The sequence below is a fragment of the Chiroxiphia lanceolata genome, chromosome 6 (assembly GCF_009829145.1).
Source record: "Chiroxiphia lanceolata isolate bChiLan1 chromosome 6, bChiLan1.pri, whole genome shotgun sequence".
Classification (NCBI taxonomy): domain Eukaryota; kingdom Metazoa; phylum Chordata; class Aves; order Passeriformes; family Pipridae; genus Chiroxiphia; species Chiroxiphia lanceolata.
The window spans coordinates 53,082,480-53,089,441 of NC_045642.1; positions in this window are offsets into that span (position 1 = coordinate 53,082,480).

The window sequence follows — 6,962 nt, forward strand, 5'->3', positions numbered from 1 at the left end:
AGAATTCACATGGAAACAATTTCCTCTTCTACGTAAATATTTTTTCTCGTAATACATTTGACCCTGCTTTTCAGCTTTTCCAAAGAATCGCAATCTTTCTGCAAAGTAATTTATTCCACAGAGTGCTTTATGTTGTTCAGAGGATTTGCAATTGCTTTCTCTCACGAGATGTATTTGCTGTTACACACCATAAATACTTATCCCATGGATAAGCTTATGCTGCCCTCCCTGCAATCTTGGCATTTCAGGAACAGTTTTACTAGGATCCTGGTACAAACACCTGTGTGGTAACTAGACTTCTATTCCACAGCAAGAATGTTATAGGCAAAAAGCAGCAACGCTTGTAATCTATCCAAATGTGAGCATCTAAGGGGTTCACTGTCGACAAGTGTCAGGATTATGAGAGAACTTGGGTTCTGTGAAGAAAGGTACCAGATTACACTGGAATTTCTATCTTATCCTCTAAGCATTGATGCAACTCTCCTCTAAAAGCCCCCACTACTGTACATTGCTGGTCTGGCAGTGCTCTCTAGACTGCAGCTCACCCTCGCAGATCTGCTTTTTCCGAACGTATTTCCCGATACTCAGGTTTCAACCTAATGCACTTAAAACCTTTCATTTCAGGGCTGCTGCTCACTTCTGACAATAGAAGTCACGCGGGGTTAAGAGGGGTACTTTGTTCAGCCTCTCGAAGTCAGAGACTAAACTTTGAGTGGAGGAAAAAAAGCCACTTGAAAATGGCTCGCTCTGTGTGTGTTATGTGTGTATGTGTGGACGTGTAGGGAGAATTTCCTCTGCAGGGAATAGCTGGAGAGCAACTTTGATAACCAACAGAGCTAAATTCCAAAGATATGTCATACAGGCTCTTTTCACTTTCGAAAAATATTTTTAGTTAGTATTTATATTGTAGCAATATGTAGAGACCCTCCAAGATGGACTAGGATTTGACTATAAAATCAAAAAGTAAAATTACAATTTTTCTCTGATGAGTTACAAACCCTTCTAATATAAGCACGCTACAAAATGGATTAATCAGCTTTGATTACACCTAAGGAGGATGAGGTTTTACACCCATAGTTTATCAAACTCTCAGTTGAGTCACAGTATCTATTTCCTCCTCATGGAAACCTAGCTAAGTTGGTTTAATAAACAAAATAGCTGCCCTTGGGCTTTCATTGAGACTGTGGCAGTTTATACTTCTTATTTTTTTTATGTATTTAGCCTTGTTCATTTCAATCTGAGACTATTTTTCTTTTAAAATGTAACATTAACTTTAGGGATAAATCTTGCCTAGTGCTACTGGGATCTGTCCGGTGACTTCAGTGGAAGCCGAGAGCTCAGCACTTTCCAGCATCAGGTCTAGCGTCTGTAACCCAGGGAAATGCATATGCAGGAGAGCTAGAGAAGCCCTGCTATTTGTAGGACAATCGGCATGAATAGGAGTTGCAGATTTGTTTCCTGGCCCCAGGGAGCAGTGAGAGCAGTTAGGACACGCATTCACAGTCATTGCCTGTGCTGGCAGGTGTGAAATCGTACCATGCTGGCTCAACTAATAGGTATTACCTCCCAGAAGTTTCTACTTCTTGTGTTGCCTATAATTCGCAAGATACGGACTACTCAGATGTCCACACACATCCTATGTTGATAGGTGTAATGTGACTCCTTTGTAAAGGCTGAGGATTTTTGGAACGGTAGTTTCATACCCTCAGCCATGAAATCGGGAATGAAGGAGAAAACCTTCATTTATAATCATCAGCTTTAAAACTCAATAATAATAATAATTTGTATTTTCCGTGCATAATTAAAGGGCTAAAGATTTCTAGAGTGAGGATTAGTCCCACTGATTCATGCATCCTTTCAGACAGTAAGAAAAAGAAATTGTATGATCTTGTCCTAGCAACAAAACCTGTTTAATGAAATTGGGGTGATTAATGACCATAACTTAGAAATTAGTTTGGAATGGTGGCAGTGCAACTCCCTCACTCTGCAAAATGACTGATGAGAGAAAATCCTTCCTTGCTGTGCTCAGTCTCAAAGACACAAGCAGATGACAAATGGAGGAGAGCACTATAAATCTCACCAAATTAATTGGTGTAGCTTTGTTAGCTGTTTGGTTTTCTATTCAGTGGAATCTGAAGTAGGATGTGATACAGCAAAGAAAACAATAATTATTAAAAATACCAGAAACTGAAACATAAAAAAGAGGTGTATACAGAGTTCATTGCTTGTTCCTAGTCAGGGTCAGCAAGAAGAACCTTATGCTCATAATGAAGCTTTAAACGCCTTTTGTAGGAGTCCATACACAAATTGGGATCAGGGATTTCACTCATGTTTAATTGGCAATCTAAGGAGAGAGGACAACATTTGTGGCAGAAGCTAGTGGGCCGTAAAGGCCAGGCATGGTGGCAGTTATATTAGATCAGCTGGAGATGAGGAGGCTAAATTATGAAGGAGGCTAAATTATGAAGGACTATAAAGGTAAAGTTAAAACCACATTTCGTGCAGAGCTGCAAAGAGCTAGGACAAGGACTCTGGGAAAGGATGACACAGCTAATTAACATTTTAGTGCATTTTACTTAGTGAATTACTTTAATGGAATTGTAAATCCCAGTTTAGATTTCTTCCTGAGTTCTTTTTTTTTTTTCTCTTCAAGACCTCACCTGTTTTAATTGATTAATAAGGCATTCTAAATGAAGATAACAAGGAAAACCTGATATCTTGAATTGGCAGAACTCATTCATTAGTCCTAGATAAGTCTTTTACAGGTGTTAGCAAGAGAACCCTTTATTATCAACTACTGATTTTCTTTTCCTCTCCGGTCTTCTTTACACAAAAGCAAAAATACCTTAAAAGCAATCCATGTCACATATTTAACTAGATATGTAAACATTATCAGTTTAGCAATCGGTGTTGGTTTACAATGGGAGGGCTAATCTTTCTTCTTAAACATTAGACAAATAGTTTGTGTGAGAATGAGAGGAAAAAAAATGGGATATCAGAAGTTTCCAAATCAGTGAATTTGAAAGGCTAGGTGAAACAAATCAGGAAGAGGGTGTGTTGACCCTGCTAGAGGCAAGAGAGAAGGCTGTAGATGTTGGCTGTAAAAAGCACATTTGTTTCACAACGTTCACACTTCAAATTTCTTCCTCTCATTTTAATGTAAACTGGAGAGGGCAGGAATAGGACTAAAAAATCTATCCAAGATTTAGAAAACAAGCGTTGATCATTTTGTTCATTCATTTGTACTTTGTGAAAGATTAACTTGTTTTGTGTGACCTTCCTTTTCTTAAAATACAGCACCACTTTTGTATTTGCTAAATAATTCTTTTTAAAAGAGCAGTTACTTAGTTTTGGCTAGATGCAACTGAGATAAGGGTCAGGACAATTAGTTCTGTTGTACAAAATGAGAAACAGCTCTTTATATAAATATCATGCAACCAAATACTATACACGAAGTTGGATTAGTACAGCAATGAAAACTACGGTTCCTGGAAGCTGCTAACTGTAGGAGCCGTGTCCCAGGGGCAGGGGAACCAGGGGACATGCACAGGGATAGACAACCCCATTGGTTAGAAGGTCACATGGTTTTAGGGGATAAAAGGAAGTGCCGAATTTGAAATAAACCTCTTTGATTTCCACCTCACAAAGAGCAGACTGCATTTCTTTATCATATAAAGACTGCGACCCAACTAGTTCATCACAAGAAAACAAAACCCACACAACAGTAAAAAGCACAATATTGATTGAGTGGCTAATGATCTTGAGTACTGACCATTATCTGCTGATGTTATATGGAGCATATCTGAGAGATGGGTTGCAAGAGTTCTCCAAAACCAGGGTGCTACAATGCCTCAAGGATCCTGTGTCTTCCTGTGCTATAAGCAGCACTGCTGATTTCAGACTGCATTAACAAATACTTGAAGTCTAATAAGGACACTGAACATCCCAGGAATTGCAAAACAAAATTACAAATAAAATTTAAAAAATAAAAAAAAAAAAAAAAAGAAAGAAAAGATGGAGCCATGCTCTTCTAGTGGTGCACAGTGAAAGGATTTGAGGCTACAGGCACAAATTGCAATACATGAAGTTTTACTTAAATATAAGTAAAGAACTTCTTTTGGTCAAATATGGGAATAGGTTGCTCAGAGAAGCTGTGCAGTCACCATCCTTGGAGATATTCAAAGCCCAACTGAACACAACCCTGAGCAACATGCTCTATTTGACCCCACTTCTCAGCAGGGGTTTGGACTAGACCATCTCTAGAGATCCCTTGCAGCCTCAGCTCTTCTGTGGAACTGAAAAGATCAATGTCTCTCATTCAAGGCCCAAGTTTAGTATCCTTTGGGGTAAATTGAAACAAAATGTGATTTTTCAAACTATCCAGGTATGTCACCTCTGTCGTGGTGGCAGTAACCTGTCTGCAGAACCTTCTACTACTTACACTGATGTAACTCTTCACCCTAAAACAAGTACCCAGCACATACAATCTCCTGTAGTACCTGGCACTAAGTACACAGAAAAATTAGAAGCTGAAGGAGGTTCAGAGGAGTAAGAAATGTCTTAGAGAGCATGCATCTTATCTTGTCTTCTTTTTCCTTCCTCTTCTTTACCTCCTTCCTTCTCCTTCATTTTTCTGTGCATGGTACTGATGGCTCAGGTAAATGTGGACGGTGCTGCTTTTTTTACAAGACTGCACCAAAATGAAAAGAGCTGTCAGTAACCTATAGCTTTATAACTTGTCCAAATGACTTCTGTATAGAATCACTATACTTTTTGAGCTGGCTTTGAAGTTGCCATCTCTTTGAATCCTGAGGTTTTCCCTGCACGCTGAGGTGCTGAAGAAAGGCAGATGCATGAGACAGTTCAATCCAAAAGAAAGGAAGGCTCTGAGGACAGTAGAAGCTGGGGTTGTCAAGAGAAAACCCAGGAGGTTTTACTCTTTCAGTTAAGTGTGTTCAGGACCTGAAACTACCACCAGGAATTTTGCAGTGGCAGAAAAGGAGAGTGGAGATAAAACAATGCTGGTGGGTGTGTGTGAAAAGTTAAAAACAGGTTGTTGCAGACTGATGATGGACTACAGATTCCTGCAGTAGATTTTATGGAAAGAACCAGAGGAAAACACCCCAAAACAGCTAAATCTGAGGCATCTAGAGCTTGTTGAGCTTGTAAAATATATTCTTTAAAACTTACTTGTTATGGATGCTTAAAAGTATCTTTTATTTCCAATGGAAGGTTTAAAATTTTTAAAATTCCCCCTCACCACCACTTTTTAAATGTGTCTAGAAAACAAGCTGGAGCTCTGAGCATGGGGAGCAAAATAGGGTGCATAGCAAAACCAGGCAGGAAGATAAGACATTATCAAGGGGGAAAATTTTGCTGCTAATTGGACAGGAGACAAAGTTTTCTTTTAAATACCTTTTCACCAGGCAGCTTTCACATCTTTATTTTTCCTTATTGCTGTTCTTGTCAAGTAGTTAATGAAAAACAATGTTAGTTACGCAAACCATCTCATTCAGGATAAAGAGAACTGTATAACGAAAAAAAACACAGAGATGATGAAGAATATTTGTATCATGTAACATTTTTCACAGAAAAATAATGAAATATGAATGTGGCAGCAAAACATTAAAACATTGGCTTTAAGCCAAAGTATAGGGAAAAAGCAGAAAACATTCAAAATAAGGTGGTTCTGATGATTAAAAACTTAAAAGTGCCTTTTCTGTCTGATATTGTATAATTGTTTGCAGAAAAAAACCCAACCGACAAAAAAAAAAAAAAAACCAACAACAACCAAAAAAAAAAACAACCCCACACCACAAAAATGAAATGAGATTGTGCAAGATTATTAAACTATTATCATTGACCTGGGCCAAAAATTTTATCTTGATAAACGAAAGAGACTCGTGACTTTGTTCCTATATTTGACAAATACACTAACACCAAAATAAAACCTTCACCCTTCACCCTGAGGGCCTAATCTCACTTGCTCTGAAGGCAATGTCAGTTCTGGTGGGAATTCAAGAGCAGGACTCAGTGCAATATGTAGGTGACATTAATATTTTCCCTATGCAAGCTTACAATACAAAGTATAACTGAGTTGTGCTTTTTTCCACCCCCCCAAAAAAAAGACAAGAAAAAAAAGAACTCCATAATGACTCACCGTGTTTTTTATTACATTTAACTTTTATGGAGGGGCTAGGGAGACTTTATTCTAATTTTGAAATCTTATTTTTAAAAGCTACAGAACTATTTTCCCCACACTGTTATACATGTCCTTCCAACTATAAACAGAGGGGCAGAATTTACATGTAAAGCTCTGGAAATCTCTCTAAAGGAGCTAAAAACTGCCTTTCAGTTTATGCGAATTTTACAATGTAAACTACATCTTGTAGTTTTCTTAAAATGGGAGTGCTAAGTATGACCGGAGAGAAGGAATTCCGAGATCTCCACAAGTTATGTAAATTTGTTGCTATTTCTAATACTTAATAGGAAAGTATTTCCTAATCTCATCACTAGGCCAAAGCTATTGGTGTCTTGAGACTTGGGCTAGACTAACTTTGAGAACACTTGATGCTGAGGTAGAAGAAGAAAGTGTTTTTTAGCAGGAATCTTTGATCAGTTTTTATATCGTGGCAATTTGGGATATGAGCAAACAAAGCAGTGGTGTAGTGAGAAGTGAAGGTAAAAATGGAATGTATACTTGCAGCAGCCTTGGAAATACTTATGAGGCAAATCTGTACTTGTAGTTAACCTAAAACAGGAAGGAAAGCTGATGTAACAGCAGAAAAAAAAGAAGGAATAAGGAACAGGAGAGGATCTTGTCATGAGTACAGAAGGGCTATGAGACACGTTTTAAAATCCTCACCTTCAGTAGTACTTATTTTGTATAACCCAAGACTTTTTCGGTTTGGGGTTTTTTTTTAGACATACATAGTTGTAGAGCTACCAGTACATTAACCTCT